We start from the raw sequence: 22,202 nt of genomic DNA on the forward strand, positions 1-22,202 counted from the left end.
GTTAGCAGATAATCGCAGTATAGCGAAAATCGGCAACGAGCGAACAACTGGGAATGACCACCTCAGGTCATTATCATACAAGTGAACCACTAACGTCCCACTGATACAACTCTGGTACCAGCCAGTGCCTCACCAGCAACTGACCTCACCGCACGCCACTGGTGCACTGTGCAGAGCCGGGAATTATGAGGCGGCCGGCGGGGCATGTGTGGAGAAGAAGGGAGTCATGAGGCGTCGGGCGGCCGCGGCGGGGCTTGTATGGCGGAGGCGGGCAGCGGGACTCTTCAGCGGCGGCGAACGTCGGGACGGGCGGCGGACGGCGGAACTCAGCGGGCATTGTGGCTGCAGGTCTGGATCATGGATCCAGTCCCTGCAGCCATTAAAGTAACATAGTTCAGGGTCTTCCAGTAACAAAAATGGCGCTGCTGTGCAGAGCCATTTTTGAAATCCAAGATGGCCGCCGCGAGCCAATCACGGCTCGCTGCGTCATCGCCCCGCCCACCCGGGGCTGGCTTATAAAAGCCAGCACAAGCCCGGAGCAGGCAGTTCGTCGGCGGTGTAGGAGCAGAGAAGAGCTCCTGAAGAAAGAAGTCCTGGTGGGCGGTGGCCATGCAAAAGAGCTTAAAGGCTACCGCCCACCAGGTGAAGACGTCACAAGTCCTGGGTGAGGGCAGCAGCCATGTAAGAGCTTACAGGCTGCTGCCACCCAGGTGAAGACGTCAGAAGTCCTGGGTGAGGGCAGCAGCCATGTAAGAGCTTACAGGCTGCTGCCACCCAGGCGAAGTCGGCGGAAGCCCTGGTGTGTCGGTGGCCGCGCAAAAGAGCTATATGGCTGCCGACACGCCAGGTGAAGACGGCGAAAGCCCTGGTGGGTCGGCGGCCGCGCAAAAGAGCTATATGGCCGTCGACCCGTCAGGCGAAGGCGGCGGAAGCCCTGGTGGGCGCTGTCCCGCCAGGCGAAGACGGCAAAAGCCCTGGTGGGTCGGCGGCCCACCAGGCGAAGGCGGCGGAAGCCCTGGTGGGCGCTGTCCCGCCAGGTGAAGACGGCGAAAGCCCTGGTGGGTCGGCGGCCGCGCAAAAGAGCTATATGGCCGTCGACCCGCCAGGCAAAGGCGGCGGAAGCCCTGGTGGGCGCTGTCCCGCCAGGCGAAGACGGCAAAAGCCCTGGTGGGTCGGCGGTCCACCAGGCGAAGGCGGCGGATGCCCTGGTGGGCGCTGTCCCGCCAGGTGAAGACGGCGAAAGCCCTGGTGGGTCGGCGGCCGCGCAAAAGAGCTATATGGCCGTCGACCCGCCAGGCAAAGGCGGCGGAAGCCCTGGTGGGCGCTGTCCCGCCAGGCGAAGACGGCAAAAGCCCTGGTGGGTCGGCGGCCCACCAGGCGAAGGCGGCGGAAGCCCTGGTGGGCGCTGTCCCGCCAGGTGAAGACGGCGAAAGCCCTGGTGGGTCGGCGGCCGCGCAAAAGAGCTATATGGCCGTCGACCCGCCAGGTGAAGGCGGCGGAAGCCCTGGTGGGTGCTGTCCCGCCAGGTGAAGACGGCGAAAGCCCTGGTGGGTCGGCGGCCGCGCAAAAGAGCTATATGGCCGTCGCCCCACCAGGCGAAGGCGGCGGAAGCCCTGGTGGGCGCTGTCACGCCAGGTGAAGACGGCCCACCAGACGAAGGCTGCGGAAGCCCTGGGGGGCGCTGTCCCGCCAGGCGAAGATGGCAAAAGCCCTGGTGGGTCGGCGGCCCACCAGGCGAAGGCGGCGGAAGCCCTGGTGGGTCAGCGGCCGCGCAAAAGAGCTTTATGGCCGCCGACCCGCCAGGCAAAGCTGCAGATAAATAAAATACTTTAAAAAGACGACAGTGTTTTGATTTTTATTTTAATATTTCCGTTACAGGGGGATTATAGGTACCAGCGGGCCTTTAATGCCTTGCATGCTGGTACTTGAAAGTACCAGCATGAGTGGCAGGCTTGCTGGGACTTGTAGTCCCATTGTAAAGGACAATATTAGTTTTACATAAGCTATCAACCGTGCACCCACCGCCCAGGGGTGTGGGGGATAGCACCGGGCTTCAGCAAAGGCCTGGGGTACCCTGGAGACGGGGACCCCTGTATTGGGGGGTCCCTATTTCTCTAGGAACCTGTGGCCTTTGCTGACTAGTTAGGGGGGCCTGAATGCTTTGGCCACGGGACCCCGTAAAGTGTGTCCCCTGGCTGTGGCATTACCCACCCTTACTGGAGGAGCCTGGTGCTGGTTTTAAAAATATGGGGGATCCATACAATTTTTCCCCCCCATATTTTTTTAGAATCAGGCTGGCTCCTAGGGCCCGGTGCTGGTCCATTAAATAGGGGGGACCCCTACATATTTTTTTCCCCTTTAATTTAGTTTTCACCTGTACAGTGTGCATAGCGAATATGTATATTAGGTGTACATAGCAGCGGCACTCTCAGGTGGTCATTCCGAGTTGTTAGCTCGCTAGCTGCTTTTAGCAGCATTGCACACGCTAAGCCGCCGCCTACTGGGAGTGTATCTTAGCACAGCAAAATTGCGAACGAACGCTTCCCTAATTTTCTCGTAACGATTACCACGCAGTTCCTGAGTAGCTCCAGACTTACTCAGCCATTGCGACCAGCTCAGTACTTTTTGTTCCTGTTTTGACGTCACAAACACACAAAGCGTTCGCCCAGACACTCACTCCCGCGTTTTTCTCAGAAACGCCAGCGTTTTTTTGCACCCCCCACTTCCTGTCAATCACAGTACGATCACCAGAACGATGAAAAAGCTTAGTTATGCCGTGAGTAAAATACAGAACTTTTGTGTAAATTAACTAAGCGAATATTGCGCATGCGCAGTTAGCAGATAATCGCAGTATAGCGAAAATCGGCAACGAGCGAACAACTGGGAATGACCACCTCAGGTCATTATCATACAAGTGAACCACTAACGTCCCACTGATACAACTCTGGTACCAGCCAGTGCCTCACCAGCAACTGACCTCACCGCACGCCACTGTCACAGGTCCCTGTGTACTTTCTGGAGGCAATTGCTGGTAAAGGTATTCCCGGAGGAATTTAATTCATTTTGATGAACATCATCTTCTCCACATTTTGTGGAAGTAATCTCCTACGCCGATCGCTGACAAGGTGACCGGCTGCACTAAACACTCTTTCGGAGTACACACTGGAGGGGGGGGCAACTTGTGGTAAAATAAAGCCAGTTTGTGTGCAAGGGCATCCAAATTGCCTCTTTTTTTCCTGCCAGTATACTGTATGTACGGACTGTCTGACATGCCTACTTGGATGCTGTCACTCAGGGCCGGTGCTAGGGTGTTCGGCGCTCCCCTGCAAACTATAAATTTGCGCCCTCCCATATCCCACAAAGGGTCAGCATGGCCACACAATAGTACCCCCATTTAAAATTACGCCCCACAGTACCACAATCGTATTCCACTTATACGTAATGCCCCACCCGTAGTAGTAGCGTCCTTATATGTAATGCACCCCAGTAGTAGCATCCTTATACATAATGCACCCACAGTAGTAATAGCGTCCTTACACGTAGTGCACCCCCCAGTAGTAGAAGCGTCCTTATACGTAGTGCACCCCCCAGTAGTAGAAGCGTCCTTATACGTAGTGCACCCCCCAGTAGTAGAATGTCCTTACACGTAATGCCCCTCCAGTAGCGTCCTTATGCGTAATGCCCCCCCCCCCCAGTAGTAGTAGTGTCCTTATACGTAATGCCCCCCAAATAGTAGTAGAGTCCTTACATGTAATGCCCCCCAGTAGTAGCATCGTTATACATAATTCCCCCCCCAGCAGTAGTAGCATCTGTAAATGTAATGCCCCCCCCCCCCCCAGTAGTAGCGTCATTATACGTATTGCCCCCCCCCCCAGTAGTAGCATCGTTCTACGTAATGTCCCCCCAGTAGTAGTGTCGTTATATGTAATGCCCCCCCCTCAGTAATAGCGTCATTATACATAATGCCCCCCAGTAGTAGCGTCCATAATGCACCCGCACGCAGACACACCACACACACACACACACCCCCCTACCATACACACACACACACATATATATATATATATATATATATATATATACTCTCTTTCTCTCTTTCCCCCCCCCCCCACTACATACATACGTACATTTCTCTCTCACCCTCCACTTAACTAAGTCTGGCTGGTTGCCACTGTAATTACTCTCCAGTCTCCCTCTATACAGCATCTTGGTCCATGTAGCTCCGCCCCTTTCAACCCATGTAGCTCCGCTCCCTCTTCTGATCCGTGCAGCGCTGTCACACAGGTGAGGGGAGGGGAGGAGGCTTTTCATGCTGCCGGCACCGCTGCCAGTGCCTGTGACAATGCTAAATTCCTTTGTCGTATAAACAACCCTTTATGAAGTCTAAGAACACTGTACGCTGCTTACTTAAGAAGTACCGTAAGGGTACGCTATTTGCGTAACGATCGCTCAGCCGTAGGCGAGACGCTCAAGCGTCACGTTCGCTCACGGCCCAGTGATCACAGGACAACGCGTTATTGGTTATGACTAGAGTAATGATTCGCTATGGCGTAGCGGACGCTCGAGACCACGAGGAGATCACCAGCGGCGCAGACGCTCACAACGCTATACCTTTATGTCTAAACCTTATACCAATGAAATGCACAGAATACCTTAATGTGAGTACAGGGTGTAAGTGCAACCTTGTGTAACCTGACTAACTACAAAGCTGCTTGAGCGTCACCGACGCTCAAGTGAACACTTAACACTATAGAAAATACACAGATACTGGTTTAGGGTCCAAAGCCTATTAACTGTATTATGTCTAATATACTTGTAAAAGGGGATAACAGTACAAATGATACACTACAATATAACAGAGACTTCCTAACCAAAATACAATACTATCTAATACAATATAATACTAGTCTAGGGGAGATGTGAGAGGAAAGAGAAAAGAGAGAGAGAGAGAAATGGAGAGAGATGAGAGAAATTGGCTCACAGTAAGACAATGATTACGGAGAGAAAACTTACGCACAAAGGGTGACGATCGCATGCGCCTCGATATCCAGCTCCCGGTTATCAGCAGAAAACCGTTGATGAGAGAGTGAAGTTGGATATGGTCGGCCTGCCTATTTATGCCCCACACACAATGCAATCTCATAGTCCCTACAATCCCATCGTCCATTGGACGTCGGAATTCGGCCCTGTATCATAACAAAAGGTCATAGGTTGATTCATACAGGTGGGCTGTGACGATTTCAAACAGCTCAGGTGGGTGGGAAACTAGGTTTCCCGCCGCATACCTGAGTATGAGTAAATAATAGAAATGGACATAAACTTCTTATGTCCATAACTATTCGCACGAGCGATTAATACGCTCCAAACCAACACCGGAATATTGTTAATTAAATACTCTTCCGATGGGTACCAAACACTGCTGCATGACTCTTGTTAGACCCTTCCCACAATACAAAGATGGATTCCTCAGCTCAGGGACATTCTATATTAACTAAACTTTCAGAAACTATCAAAGGGACCATGATCTACAAACTACATTAATTGTGAAAATATGTAACGATTGGGTCGCACGCTACGACTACATACTCTTTACCGTAAATACGCATACCGATGCGAGCGGGTGCACGCATCAGCGGGTATGCGCTATCACGGGAAAGCGCACGCATGCGCAGCACGGACCAGCATGAGGTGCAAATATGGCAGCGTGTATAGGGATATTTTTCTGACTTTGACAGTCCACCCTTTGGCAGTCAATAATAACTGCCACCTTCTAAAACATTTCAAAAGGAGAAAAATATATGTCAGGGGTTAATTCATTTCCATGGTTGGGTGAGGGAGGAGAGAGGAGTAGGTGTGAAGAGGGTATGACCTAGTGTGATAGCAGAAGCATGTGTGTATGAGTCCATGTTTGGAGGGTCATGTATCATCGTGCCGTACGTGTTGTAAATCAAGCTTCGAGGTATTGCGAAGTATACATTTGAATTCCTTCTTATCCCGTACTAAGGGTCTGTGGATGGGCTGTCAAACTCTACCGAGCTCTTTTCGGATTTTGAACAAAATGGGGAGCACATTTTAGTTGATGATACATGAATGGGGGGGATATGTGATTGCTGATATCTGTGCCTGTATTCCCTATCGTCTATGTGTGTCATTTACCTGAGGGTTGTAGAGATGAAGATAAAGAACACTTATGGAAAATGCAATGATATTCTATGTCAGGGAAATGTACATCTGTCGTTGAAGTTGTGTTCGGTATCTGTTGAGAGTCGTCTTCTTTGCGCTGTATTGCTCCTTGGGCATGAGCAAATAGCTTTGTCAGAGCCATCGGATTTACAAAAAATGTTGGGCTAGCGTGAGTTTAAAAATACTAGGGAAACTGGGGATCCATGGCAAAGTTCATCAAGTGTCCATATCATAGGTTGTCAAAACTTCATCTTTGGTGCTTGTCTGTTGTCTGTATAGCGTCTCGTCAACTTCCTCGTCCAAGGGGGTCTTTGTATCTTGGAGAAAAGCAGAAAAACAGGTGAAAGAAACGGACCGTATAATCGCATTTTCATCACATTCTGGTTTCTATCATTGGGTCATAAATCAAATCCAGGTTGATTACAGTTTCCTCACTCCTCAAGCTCATCACTTTGGTACTTTGTTTGCACCTCATTAAAGCCTGCCCGCATCTAAATATCAATCCAATCGATATAATGACACCCAAGATACATAGTAGAAACTTTCCAACATCCATTATGACTCCTTGAGCCCAGTCTCCCAAACCGGAGAACCAATTTCGCGGGTTCAACCATGACACCCAACCAGTCAGCTCATTACCTACAGCAGCAAGGGTGAGATTGTGTTTTCGACGAAATTCCCACTTTAATTGCAGAATATCGTCCATCTTTTGGTCTATGACCTCTACCGGATCCTCGGTGCTATTTGTGATATACGTGCAACACTTTATGCCGTACTGTGTTGCCAATGTAACACAATATCCGCCTGTTACTGCTGTAAGATAATTAAGAACCATCCTATGCTGAACTAGTTCTGTTTTATAAGCTTGAAGTTCTCTTCCAGTGTATCTAAACGTGTCATCATACATTTCAGTGATATTATCTAACAAATTGGCGAGTGCGGAAATGTATCTATAATTCATCACTCCTCGAGCGGTACGAGTGAAATCTAACGCTACCAGAACCTGAATCCCGGTGGATTCATGGATAAGATCAGAGGCCGGATGCTCTAACCTTTCTGACAGTTGTCTTTTAACTCGGTGCTCGTAATGGGTGTGAGTATAAGGAGCTTGGGCACCACGGTGTATGTCCTTCATTTTGTCATGTGTAACAGTCATCACTTCAGGCAATACTTTTCCAATATAACACAATCCTTCAGAGTTTGGGGCAAGCCACTTGTACGCCTTTCTCCCGCATATGAAATATGCGTCATCGGGGAGAACATAAGGGACGGAGAAGGACATTACCATATTACACACCTTCCAGGTGAAATCTCCTAGCCCTAATTCTTCCATCTGCTTAATGCACGTATCAGGTTGTACGATATGTGCACAGTATCCTGGTGATACTTCTCCAACTCTAGTAATTCTATTTCCTAGGGTGTATCTATACCGGAAAGATTTTCCTCTACTGGCTATGTGGCGTACAAGCTCTGTATCTGTAGGCATTCTATCTGCTCTGTGTGAAAAGGTCATGGTAAGGTTGCTCCATGACACTTCCCAATTTCCCGGCTTACGGGGATTGGAGATATTAAAACATAAGAGGGACCTATCCACATGGTATTGGTGGAGCTTCAAACTAGGAGGGCTGGAGATGTTAAACCTCCGGTCCACCGGTCTCCCACCACTTAGCTCAAGTACCTCCCCTAACGTTAAAGGAAATGGCACTAGCCCTGATTTGCTATGACCCTGAGGTACTTGAGAGCATACCCAACAATCTGTTTGGTTTAACACGTTACCCACTAAAGAGTGATAGTCACTCAATGGATGCCGGTCCAAATGGATATTAAAACTGGATTGGCATTTCTTTATGCATCCATCTTCAACCAGATTATCACAGAGCCTACAGATACAGTTTTCTTCAGCTAACAATCCATCACAATTTCTTCTATCGGATCGTTTTCTGATACTCGCCTTTGCTTGTTGGTTTGGTTGATCTTGGAAAACTACGCCTCCATCATCATAATCGGAACCCATTCCAGAACCTCTCTCGACCTCTATGGTACTCTCGCCGGAACAGACTGCTCTGGTCAACATCACGGTTAACATCAAAATCCGTATCACAGTCTCTTGGGGCAAGTCCATCTTTGAGGAGGAAATAGAGAAGAATGAGAAGGGGGAAAAAGAAATTTCAAGGAAGAGGGGATGGGAAGTGGAGAAAAACAATAAAAGGGAGAGGGGAGTCGACAACTGCTTTCGGTCTTCAAGGCTCAGGTGCCGCCTCAGTCCTCCTGGAACAGACACTCCAGTGATACAACCTCTACCGTCTGTTCCTTATCACGGGACTTCTCTGGATCAGCAACCTTTTTGCAGTGGGATGAATGGACCCAAGTCTCTCTCTCTCGGCAACCTTCAATGCTGTGGTGCTAGTCAATAAGACCTGGTATGGTCCTTCCCATCTATCAATAAGACAACCTGAGCGTAGAAAATTTTGTATCATTACATAATCCCCAGGTTCAATGTCATGACAATTACTATCTGGTAAATCAGGAATCACCAACTTCAGATTATCATTTTGATTCCTCAACTGCTTACTCATGTTAATCAAGTACTTTACAGTTACTTCATTGTTACATTTCAAATCATCCTGAGGGTTAATAATGACATGCGGTTGTTGACCAAACAAGATTTCAAAAGGAGACAGATTAAGAGGGGACCTGGGAGTGGTTCTGATGCTATACAAAACAATGGGTAAAGCTTCTGGCCACGTCAATCCTGTCTCTGCCATTACTTTACTCAATTTATTTTTAATAGTGCTGTTCACTCTTTCGACCTTCGCACTCGCCTGTGGACGGTACGGAGTGTGCAGCTTGCTATCAATTCCCATCAATTTACACATTCCTTGAAAGACATCACCTGTAAAATGGGTACCCCTATCACTTTCAATGATTCTAGGGATACCATATCTACATACAAATTCCTGTACAATTTTCTTAGCTGTAAACATAGCGGTATTTGTAGCTGCTGGAAAAGCTTCGACCCAATTCGAGAAAACATCTATACAGACAAGTACATATTTCAAATTTCGACATGGGGGTAATTGAATGAAGTCAATTTGTATTACCTGGAAAGGGCCGCCGGCAGGTGGGACATGGGATGGTTCTGTAGGTATTGCTTTTCCAATATTCTTTCTCAGACAGGTAAGGCATGACATTGCTCTTTTACTCGCATGAGAGGAGAATCCTGGGGCGCACCAGTATGCTCTTACCAATTTGCACATCCCCTCCTTGCCTAGATGAGTCAGCCCATGAGCTGCTTCAGCCAGACATGGAAGGTATGCCCTGGGGGCCACTGGTTTACCATGTCCATCCGTCCAGAGCCCTGAGGACTCCTGGCCATATCCCTTTGCCTTCCAGACTGCTCTTTCCTGTGTGGAACACAAATTCTGCATCTCACACAACTTTTGTGTGTTGATGGTATTAAATACCATCAGTTGTGTGGTGTCTGTCTGTATGGGGGTAGCAGCTGCAAGCTTTGTGGCTTCGTCTGCTCGGCTGTTACCAAGGGATACTGGGTCTTGGCTATATATATGTGCTTTACATTTGATAACAGCCACTCTGTCGGGTTCCTGTATCGCTGTTAGAAGCCTTTTTATATAAGCTGCATGCGCTATCGGTGTACCAGCTGCCGTCATGAAATTTCTGAGGCGCCATAGGGCTCCGAAATCATGTACTACCCCGAAGGCGTATCTAGAATCGGTGTAGATATTGGCTGACTTACCCTTAGCCAATTCACATGCTCTGGTTAGGGCGACCAGTTCAGCAACCTGGGCTGAGTGAGGTGGGCCTAGCGGTTCCGCTTCTATGGTGTCTTGGTCATCTACGACTGCGTATCCAGTACACAAGTCTCCCGAGTCTGACTGTCTATGACAACTACCGTCAGTGTAGAACGTGAGTTCTGCATTTTCCAGTGGATTGTCACTGATGTCAGGCCTTGCGGTAAAATTTTGGGTCAAATATTCCATACAATCATGTGTATCTTCCTTTGTATTAAATCCTCCTTCCCCATCACTCTCACCTTCCACCCTTTGTGTCTGACCAGGCACACCTGGGAGAAATGTTGCAGGATTTAATGCGCTGCATCTCCTTATGGTGATGTTTACTGGGGCCATTAATGCCAATTCCCATCTTGTAAACCTTGCTGATGAGACGTGTCTGGTTAGGGCAGAATTCAATAAGGCAGATACCGCATGCGGTGTATGGATTGTGAGGTTGTGGCCTAGCACGACATCTTCGCTTTTTGTCACTAGCAATGCTATCGCCGCAACGCTACGCAAGCATGTGGGGAGGGATCGCGCTACCGTGTCTAGCTGGGCGCTGTAGTATGCGACTGGCCTGCTGGCGTCACCGTGTTTTTGGGTTAGTACACCTGCTGCGCACCCAGCACTTTCTGTTCCGTATAGTTCAAAGGGTTTCCCATAGTCTGGCATACCTAGTGCTGGTGCTTGCGTTAGGCACTGTTTGAGTCTCTCAAATGCTGTTTCGGATTCGTCTGTATGCGAAATCCGATCAGGTTTGTTTGAAGAGACCATTTCCTGCAAAGGTAGCGCCAATATGGAAAACCCTGGGATCCAATTACGGCAATACCCACACATTCCTAAAAACGTCCTGATCTGTTGCTGGGTTTGTGGCAGTGTCATGTCTCTAATGGCTTGGATTCTATCAGCGGTCAGGTGTCTCAGTCCTTGTGTTAGACAGTGTCCCAAATATTTTACCTTAGTTTGGCATAATTGTAACTTGTCTTTGGAAACCTTGTGACCTGTGTCTGAAAGATGAAACAGGAGCGGTTTCGTATCCTTCAGGGAAGCTTCCAGTGAATCTGAACACAGCAGTAAATCATCCACATACTGTATCAATACTGATCCACTCTCTGGTTGGAAAGACTGTAAACAATCATGCAAAGCCTGAGAAAATATACTTGGACTATCTATGAAACCTTGGGGTAACCGAGTCCACGTGTATTGGACTCCTCTGTATGTGAATGCAAACAAATATTGGCTGTCAGGGTGCAGAGGTACCGAAAAGAAAGCGGAGCAGAGGTCAATAACAGTGAAAAATTTGGCAGTGGGAGGAATTTGCATTAGGATGACAGCTGGATTAGGCACTACGGGGAACTGACTCTCAACTATTTTGTTAATCCCCCTTAGATCCTGCACTAGCCTGTAACCCCTCCCCCCACTCTTTTTAACAGGGAAGATGGGACTATTTGCTGTGCTGGACGTTCTTACTAGAATGCCCTGTTGTAGCAAGCGTTCTATTACTGGGAAAACTCCTAACTCCACCTCTGGCTTCAGAGGATACTGTGGGATTTTTGGAGCTATCCTACCATCTTTTACTTGTACAACTACTGGAGCTACATTTGCCATTAATCCAGTGTCCTGTCCATCTTTTGTCCAAAGTGACTCTGGTATCTGAGATGTCATCTCTTCTACTTGGGATGGATTCCTATTTGTCATAATGGAATGTGACATTAATTTTGATGGGGAGTCTAACATGTCTCGTACCTCCTGAGCGTGATTCTCAGGAATGTCCAAGAATACACCTTCAGGAGTACAATAAATGACGCAACCCATTTTACATAGTAAGTCTCTACCCAGGAGATTAGTTGGTGCCGATGCAGCCAGCAAAAAGGAATGCTTGGTATGCAACGGCCCTATTGTAATCTCGGCTGGTTTGCTAACAGGGTAGTGCTGGACTACTCCTGTTACTCCCATGGCTGGAATTGTCCTACCAGTGGTTCTCATGCCCACTGTCGAATTTATCACTGACTTGGCCGCCCCTGTGTCTACAAGAAAGTTTAAAGTTTTACCAGCTACATTGATTGCAATCTCTGGTTCGCTTCCAAGACTGGCAATCAACTTAACTGGCTGCAGATTACAGGTATGGCCACACCCCTAGTGGGTATGCTGACCTCCCTGAATCCCGCTGGCAGCGACTACTTGTGAGGGGGTTAGCTGGGAACTACCAGAGGCATGCCAATCTCTGTTCGGGGGATATCTTTTTGTTTCCCCTGTATGTGGCTCGAAACTCCGCCTCTGTGGACCCTGCTCCCAATGTCGTGTGTCGTGTCGTTGTCTAGGGGGTTGAAAAGATCTTTGTACACTCTTTGTTCTACATTCTCGTGCATAGTGTCCCGGTCTGTTACAAGAAAAACATGTTATTACACTTGCCTTACCCACAGGATTCGGTGGTACATACGCAGGCTGCCTTGTGGTCAGCGCCTGTATACTTACTGACATCAACTTATCACTTTGCGACTCCCTGTGCCTAGTGATGTTTCTGTCGTGATCAATAGCAGCCTCTCTCAAAGTGGACACCGACAGACCTCGCCAGCATGGTTGCGTGGTCTGTACCCTAGCTTTTAATGTTTCCTTTAAACCATCCATCAGTACAGATACTGCTACTTCTCGGTGGTTTGGGTTGGTCTTAATGTCTTCTATACCAGTGTACTTTGCCATTTCTAATAGTGCCCGGTGAAAATATTCTGTTGCCGTTTCGGACTCCTTTTGCTTAATGGAGAATATCTTGTTCCATTTAACAACGGCTGGGAAATACTCCTTTAGCTGTAAATTTATCCTTTTTACATTATCCTTGTTGTACACGTCTGTAAGCGGTACATCTTTATCCAATGCACAGTCAGCTAAAAATTGAGTTGCGTCGACATTGGAAGGTAAACAAGCTCTTAGCAGTATCTGCCAATCCTTGTTGTTGGGTTCTACAGTGTTGCCTAGATCCCTGATGTATTTTTGGCTAGCAACTAAGTCCTTCCTGGGGTCAGGAAATTCGGACACTATTGTTCTTAATTCCATTCGGGAAAATGGAGTGTACATGGCAATGTTCCTTATGGGAGTGGCTCCAGACACATCTGTTTTTCCATTGGGAACTGCTATTACCCTTACAGGAGCAATTCTAACAGCCTCTTCCTGTGTAGATTCTACAGCTTGTTGTGGTACAATTGTTTCAGTGTAGTGCATGGTGCCGTACTTACCCGTTGACACGACCTCACCTATCCCTCCGCTAGGGGCTTTCGCTAATCTCGTGGGTGTTGTTGTGCCTATTGTGGTCTCTGCTATGGTGGCCGCAAGAGAGAGAGCTGAAATTGTTGTTGGATCGTCTTCTTGATCACACTCCTGAGGAAGGTTCAAAACAGGGTACATCTTGCACGGGTTAATAATTGCATGAGTTACTTGGTTAACATCATTAACATTTACAGGGTTACTAAGAGTTTGTGTTTTACAACCCAGTGCGTTTCTCTCCGCAATCAACTTCTCTCCTGCAATGTATGGTGGAGGAGGAGCTGTGGCTATCAGCTTCCTGACTGCCCCAGATCCTGCCGCCAGAGCCAAACCTCTCTGTATCTCACCTTCCTGGTGCCATAACTGTAAATAATCATGATGCTGAATTCGTCTCTTTGTTGATTTTAGGAGACATATCCTCCTCCTTAAATTTTGTAACACGTCTGGACTGAAGCTACCTATTCTTGGGAATTTGTCCCTGTCTTGTACAGTCATTCTCTCCCATTCATCACATAAAGATTCTGTGTGACTTCCGTATTTTTCACACATGATGTACCTTGCCGACCCGACGGGTCGGTTCTCTGAATCAACCCGAACCAAGGTTGATCGCCCCCTACCTGAACAATTGGCCCCCATAATCTGCAGGTGTTGCTTACTACTCCTGTGATCTTTATATCACGGTCTTCAGCGAACCCTTACAGCAAACCAAATTGTCCAAAAATAGGCCGGCGGTGGCGGTTTACCGAGTACCCCACTCACTCGCCCACCTCGACCAATACGACCTGATCACACCGATATGGTGCTGGCGTACTCGATACAGGGCCCCTATGGAACCTTCTGTTTACTGGAACATATGAGGGTTACCCGCAGGACACTTACTCTTTCCAGTAAAGGTGGGGTTGTTAGATAGTTCCTGAGTGACCAGCGAACTTCCCTTTAAAAATAAAAAATTACACAAATCACGTCAGAATGTACAAATAGCGTTTGTGACCACTTTACTCTAATGGTATTAGGTCAGATTACTAACTACTGCACACAATTACGTGCGGTCCAATCGTTCAGTACATAAGCACTACCTGTTATGTACTGAGAGATTTAATGGAATCGATGTTTCCGGCCGCGATTCCTTCAGCAAGAGCTTATGGCCTATATGGGTTCTGCACCAACACCCCAGGCGTTGTGCCTCTTGTACCTTTATAGCGGACCTCTTTGTCTATTTTACCTGTTACCTTATGACCTCCTGGTCTGTTACCTTATGGTCCGCTATACTCTAATGCTCAAATATTATTTAACCAGGGATGCCTCCCTAGCCACCGTATATGTCACTTACACGTGTGTCCCTTGACGAGTACCCGACTTTCCTTTTGGTTCAACCTCTAAGTTATATAAACTTATGTGATAAAAACACACTCACTCAACACATGTACACTTTGTTTCTATATCTATTTCTGCGCAGAAATTTTTTCTTCAGCCCGGCAGTGTTACCAATTTGGAGCAGGATCTGTTAAACTAAATTTCAGATTTTTCCAAAAATAGATTTGCGTTATTTACCGCGTCGCGTTATTTACCGCTGTGCGTTACTTATCGCCTTTGCGCTAATTATCGCTTTGCGCTAATTCAACTTTTCGTGACTTGAGCTACGTGGGCGTAACCGGACGCTACGTTGCGTAACGTACGCTGCGTGCGTCTGCCTTTGGATTGCGTACGCAAGTCTTTTGTTAGGGACACGTGTACGCAAAACAAAGATCCACCGTAACACAATTTCTATTTTTATCAATGTAGATGATCCCTGATCATCTACCGCACACCACACTGACTGCCTTGTCTCCCAGACAAGCCGTGTGTTGGTCTATATTTTAACTATTACCTCTACTATGAAATAACAGCAAATCTCTTTTAGCACTTTCTATCAACTATAAAAATTGGCAAACAGGAATAGTGATATACGAAATTGAAAAAGAAATGCAGATATATATGTATGCGTGCGTGTATACGCAAGACAGAAGAGAAATAAAACCGTTTTAAAAGACACAAGCGTTTTGTTCTTACTTCCGGTTCCCGGATTCCTTCAGCACTCTTTGTCTAAGCGAAGCAGACGCTTATCCCGTCAGCACAGCACTGCGAGACAACCTCCCACCCTTTGCTGGGGGGATAATGTCTGCTGATCTACCTAGTGCAGATATGAGAAGGATAGGACGAGTCCCCAATTGACAATGCTAAATTCCTTTGTCGTATAAACAACCCTTTATGAAGTCTAAGAACACTGTACGCTGCTTACTTAAGAAGTACCGTAAGGGTACGCTATTTGCGTAACGATCGCTCAGCCGTAGGCGAGACGCTCAAGCGTCACGTTCGCTCACGGCCCAGTGATCACAGGACAACGCGTTATTGGTTATGACTAGAGTAATGATTCGCTATGGCGTAGCGGACGCTCGAGACCACGAGGAGATCACCAGCGGCGCAGACGCTCACAACGCTATACCTTTATGTCTAAACCTTATACCAATGAAATGCACAGAATACCTTAATGTGAGTACAGGGTGTAAGTGCAACCTTGTGTAACCTGACTAACTACAAAGCTGCTTGAGATTCACCGACGCTCAAGTGAACACTTAACACTATAGAAAATACACAGATACTGGTTTAGGGTCCAAAGCCTATTAACTGTATTATGTCTAATATACTTGTAAAAGGGGATAACAGTACAAATGATACACTACAATATAACAGAGACTTCCTAACCAAAATACAATACTATCTAATACAATATAATACTAGTCTAGGGGAGATGTGAGAGGAAAGAGAAAAGAGAGAGAGAGAGAGAGAGAAATGGAGAGAGATGAGAGAAATTGGCTCACAGTAAGACAATGATTACGGAGAGAAAACTTACGCACAAAGGGTGACGATCGCATGCGCCTCGATATCCAGCTCCCGGTTATCAGCAGAAAACCGTTGATGAGAGAGTGAAGTTGGATAGGGTCGGCCTGCCTATTTATGCCCCACACACAATGCAATCTCATAGTCCCTACAATCCCATCGTCCATTGGACGTCGGAATTCGGCCCTGTATCATAACAAAAGGTCATAGGTTGATTCATACAGGTGGGCTGTGACGATTTCAAACAGCTCAGGTGGGTGGGAAACTAGGTTTCCCGCCGCATACCTGAGTATGAGTAAATAATAGAAATGGACATAAACTTCTTATGTCCATAACTATTCGCACGAGCGATTAATACGCTCCAAACCAACACCGGAATATTGTTAATTAAATACTCTTCCGATGGGTACCAAACACTGCTGCATGACTCTTGTTAGACCCTTCCCACAATACAAAGATGGATTCCTCAGCTCAGGGACATTCTATATTAACTAAACTTTCAGAAACTATCAAAGGGACCATGATCTACAAACTACATTAATTGTGAAAATATGTAACGATTGGGTCGCACGCTACGACTACATACTCTTTACCGTAAATACGCATACCGATGCGAGCGGGTGCATGCATCAGCGGGTATGCGCTATCACGGGAAAGCGCACGCATGCGCAGCACGGACCAGCATGAGGTGCAAATATGGCAGCGTGTATAGGGATATTTTTCTGACTTTGACACCTGTCATACAGCAGGGCCGAAACTAGGATTTCTGTCACCCGGGGCAAGGTAGTCATTTGACACCCCCCCCCCCGCAAAAAAAAAAAAATATTTTACAATAAATAAATAAAAATAATAAAATAAAATAATAAATAAATAAATGAATAAAAATTTTCTAACATAAATTTCATATCCAGGAAAAAGTGTCCCCATTTTACACATTGCGGCAGGAAAAAGTGTCCCCATTTTACACATTGCGGCAGGAAAAAGTGTCCCCATTTTACACATTGCGGCAGGAAAAAGTGTCCCCATTTTACACAGTACGCTGGCAAGTGTCCCCATTTTACACAGTACGCTGGCAAGTGTCCCCATTTTACACATTGCGGCAGGAAAAAGTGTCCCCATTTTACACAGTACGCTGGCAAGTGTCCCCATTTTACACATTGCGGCAAGCACAGGTCCCCATTTTACACAGTACGCTGGCACAGGTCCCCATTTTACACAGTACGCTGGCACAGGTCCCCATTTTACACAGTACGCTGGCACAGGTCCCCATTTTACACAGTACGCTGGCACAGGTCCCCATTTTATACAGTACGCTGGCACAGGTCCCCATTTTACACAGTACGCTGGCACAGGTCCCCATTTATTACAGTACGCTGGCACAGGTCCCCATTTTACACAGTACGCTGGCACAGGTCCCCATTTTACACAGTACGCTGGCACAGGTCCCCATTTTACACAGTACGCAGGCACAGGTCCCCATTTTACACATTACGGCAGGTGGTGGGGAGAGGGAGGGAGAGAGAGAGAGGAAGGGAGAGGGGCTGACTTACATTTGAAGCGGTTCTCGCCGCTCTTCAGCCGCCTCTCCCTCCTCGTCTGCGCGGCTCTGGGCTCCCCCTTCTCCCTCCTCCGGCGGGGTTTCGTTGAATGACGTGTTTGCGCCGTGACGTCACGACGCAATCGCGTCATTCTGCGAAACCCCGCCCCCCGAGCTGAGCACTCGGGAGAAGGGGGTTTAAAAGTGCCGCGGCGGTGTTTGGGGGTCTCGGCGCCCCCTCCAATCCGGCGCCCAGGTCGCCTGCCCCCCTAGCCCCCCCCCCCTAGTTTCGGCCCTGCATACAGTGACAGGCACAGCAGCTGGCTGCAGCAGCATCAGTAGGGGGGACAGGATGGCGCAGCAGCAGGGAAGGGATGCAGAGCAGGAGGCGCGCCTCTCCGTCCCAGCGCCTCCCTGCACTGCATCCCTTCGCTGAGCGGGTAGCGCCGGGCCTGCTATCACTCATATAATCCTCCACCATTATTTCAATGGTGACAGAATCATATGCAGTGACAGTAGACATGTCGGTAATCGTTGGCAGGTCCTTCAGTCCAGACCAGATGTCAGCACTCGCTCCTGACTGCCCTGCATCACCACCAGCGGGTGGGCTAGTAAATCTTATCCTTTTCCTCGCAGCCCCAGTTGCGGGAGAAAATGAAGGAGGAGCTGTTGACGGGTCACGTTCCGCTTGAGTTGACCATTTTCTCACCAGCAGGTCTTTGAACCACTGCAGACTTGTGCCTGCCGGAAAGAGAGATACAACGTAGGATTTAAACCTAGGATTGAGCACGGTGGCCAAAATGTAGTGCTCTGATTTCAACAGATTGACCACCCTTGAATCCTGGCAAAGCGAATGAAGGGCTCCATCCACAAGTCCCACATACTTTGCAGAATCGCTCCGTCTTAGCACCTCCTTCAATTTCTCCAGTTGCTTCTGCAAAAGCCTGATGAGGGAAATTACCTGACTCAAGCTGGCAGTGTCTGAACTGACTTCACGTGTGGCACGTTCAAAGGGTTGGAGAACCTTGCACAAGACGGAAATCATTCTCCACTGCGCTTGAGTCAGGTGCATTCCCCCTCCTTTGCCTATATCGTAGGCGGATGTATAGGCTTGAATGGCCTTTTGCTGCTCCTCCATCCTCTGAAGCATATAGAGGGTTGTATTCCACTTCGTTACCACCTCTTGCTTCAGGTGATGGCTGGGCAGGTTCAGAAGTGTTTGCTGGTGCTACAGTCTTCGGTACGCGGTGGCTGAATGTCGAAAGTGGCCTACAATTTTTCGGGCCACAGTCAGCATCCCTTGCACCACCCTGTCATTTTTCAAAAAATTCTGCACCACCAAATTAATTATATGTGCAAAACATGGGACGTGCTGGAATTTGCCCACATGTAATGCACGCACAATATTGGTGGCGGCGTCCGATATTACAAATCCCCAGGCGAGTCTAATTGGGGTAAGCCATTGTGCGATGTCCCTCAGTTTCCATAAGAGGTCGTCAGCGGTGTGCCTCTTACGGAAAACGGTGATAGATAGCGTAGCCTGCCTAGGAAACAGCTGGCGTTTGCGAGATGCCGCTACTGGTGCCGCTGTTGTTGCTGCGGGAGGCAATACATCTACCCAGTGGGCTGTCAGTCATATAGTCTGCCCTGTTCCACTTGTCCACATGTCCGTGGTTAAGTGGACAGTGGGTACAACTGGATTTTAATTTATTTTTTTGGATACGGAGGATACTTTTTCTGACTTCTCTGTAGATTCTTGGTATCGCCTGCCTTGTGAAGTGGAACCTAGATGGGATTTGATACCGGGGACACAGTACCTCAAACAATTCTCCAAGTCCCACTGAACTAATGGCGGATACCAGACGCACGTCTAACACCAACATAGCTGTCAAGGTTTCAGTTATCTGCTTTGCAACAGGATGACTGCTGTCCTATTTCATCTTCCTCACAAAGGACTGTTGGACAGTCAATTGCTTAGTTGAAGTAGTACAAGTGGTCTTCCGACTTCCCCTCTGGGATGATGATCGACTCCCTGCAGCAACAACAGCAGCGGCAGCAACACCAGCAGTAGGCATACCACTCAATCCTCCAGAGGAATCCCAGTTAGGAGAGGACTCCTCAGTCTTGCCAGTGACATGGCCTGCAGGACTACTGACATTCCTGACTGAGGAGAAAGTTGACGTTGAAGCAGTTGGTGGAGTGACTTGCATGAGCTTGGGTACAAGAGGAAGAAGAGATTTAGGCGTCAGTGGACTGCTTACGCTCTTACCCAAAGTGTCACAACTTGACACTGACTTCTGATGAATGCACTGCAGGTGACGTATAAGGGAGGATGTTCCTAGGTGGTTAATATCCTTACCCCTACTTATTACAGATTGACAGAGGCAACACATGGCTTGACACGTGTTGTCCGGATTTGTGGAGAAATAATTCCACACTGAAGAGGTGGCTTTTTTGGTGTTTTGCCCAGGCATCCCAATGGGCTTCTTCATACCACGGACAACAGGTGTCTCTCCCGGTGCCTGATTTAAACAAACCACATCGCCATCAGAATCGTCCTTCTCGGCGTCCGCAACACCCATATCCTCATCCTGGTGTACTTCAACAGTGACATCTTCAATATGAATATCAGAGACTGGACTGTGGGTGCTTCCTCCAGCACTTGCAGAGGGCATGCAAATGGTGGAAGGAGCCACCTCCTTCCTGTCCAGTGTTCGGAAAGTATGGCATCGCAACCGCCGACACACTTGGACTCTCCTTGGGGATTTGTGATACCATCTTAGAACGCCCAGTTCTTTGCTGTGCTTTTGCCAGCTTAACTCTTATCATTTTTCTAACGGGAGGATGAGGGCTTCCATCGTCATGTGAAGCTGAACCACTAGTTATGAACATAGGCCAGGGCCTTAGCCATTCCTTGCCACTCCATGTCGTAAATGGCATATTGGCAAGTTTACGTTTCTCCTCAGACCATTTCAATTTCTTTTTTTGGGATCATTTTTACTGAACTTTTTTGCTTTTCGGATTTGACATGCCCTCTACTATGACATTGGGCATTGGCCTTGGCAGACGACGTTGATGGCATTTCATCGTCTATGTCATGACTAGTGGCAGCAGCTTCAGCACTACGAGGAAGTGGTACTTGATCTTTCCCTATTTTATCCTCCAAATTTTTGTTCTCCATTATTTTTCTGGCGTTACATAACAATATACGGTACAGGAGAGCGTACCTCTACACCACACACGGCAAACCCTGTGAAAATTATTTGGATTAAATATTAATAACCCCTTTATTTGGAGTAAATAATATACATCACAGGACAGCACAAGTGAACTTATATGGCAGCACTACTGGACTGGAATTATACGGCAGTACCAGTGGACATATACGGCAGGATCACTGGACTGGAATTATATGGCAGTATCGCTGGACATATACGGCAGTACCACTGGACATATATAGCAGCACAGGGACACCACCACTGTACTGATGCAGAACAACACAGAACCACTGGACTGGACTTATACGGCATCACTGGACATATGGCAGCAGAGGACACCACCACTGTGACTGGACTGATGCAGCACAAGAGACTACCACTGAACTGATGCAGCACAACACAGCACCACTGGACTGGACTTATACAGCAGCACTGGACATATGGCAGCAGAGGACACCACCACTGTGACTGGAATGATGCAGCACAAGACTCTACCACTGAACTGATGCAGGACACTGAGGACAGAGACACATCCTCTCTCTACACTCTCCAATTCCGGAGTGAAAATAGCGGCTACGTGTGGCTCCTTATATGGAATCCAAACCCCGCGAGAATCCGATGACGTTACGCCTCGTTCTGGTTTTCGTGTCGGGTGGGAAAACCCGAGCTGGGCTCGGGTAGTGAAGTTCGGTAGGGTTCGATTCTCTGAGAACTGAACCCGCTCATTTCTACCAATAACTGAAAGCATAATGATGTCATGAGATGTTGCTCAAAACGGTGGACACAAAGTACCCAGGCTTAGGCTTTGCCCTCAAGTCTGAAAATTAACCGCTCTGTCTGGAGTCCACATGCTTCCTAATCCAAGATGGGTGGTGTCTGAAAATACATTTACTTGGTGCCAGCAACATCACTGCGAGTGTGCCACGGCTGGACCAGCTCTTTCTGCCGCTCTGTTCCACCTTAAATCCAACCCACAGCTACATCCTCTGATTAATCTTTTCTGGCTGCAGGTGTAACTAGAGCAGTGACGTGTGTGGGATGCTGCAGTAGGCTGATTCGGACTCCAGGATCTGCTAACAGGTAGTGAAAGAGTTGTGGTCGCCAGATGGGAGGTTAAGGGGGACATTTTACTAAGCAGTGATAAGAGCGGAGAAGTGAGCCAGTGGAGAAGTGCCCATGGCAACCAATCAGCACTGAAGTAACATCTATAATTTGCATACTATAAAATTATACAGAGCTGCTGATTGGTTGATGGGGCAACTTCTCCACTAGCTTACTTCTCTGCTATTATCACTGCTTAGTAAATGTCCCCGTTAGGGTTCTATTTACTAAGCC

Source organism: Pseudophryne corroboree, chromosome 1 (assembly GCF_028390025.1).
Source record: "Pseudophryne corroboree isolate aPseCor3 chromosome 1, aPseCor3.hap2, whole genome shotgun sequence".
In the NCBI taxonomy this organism is placed as follows: Eukaryota; Metazoa; Chordata; class Amphibia; order Anura; family Myobatrachidae; genus Pseudophryne; species Pseudophryne corroboree.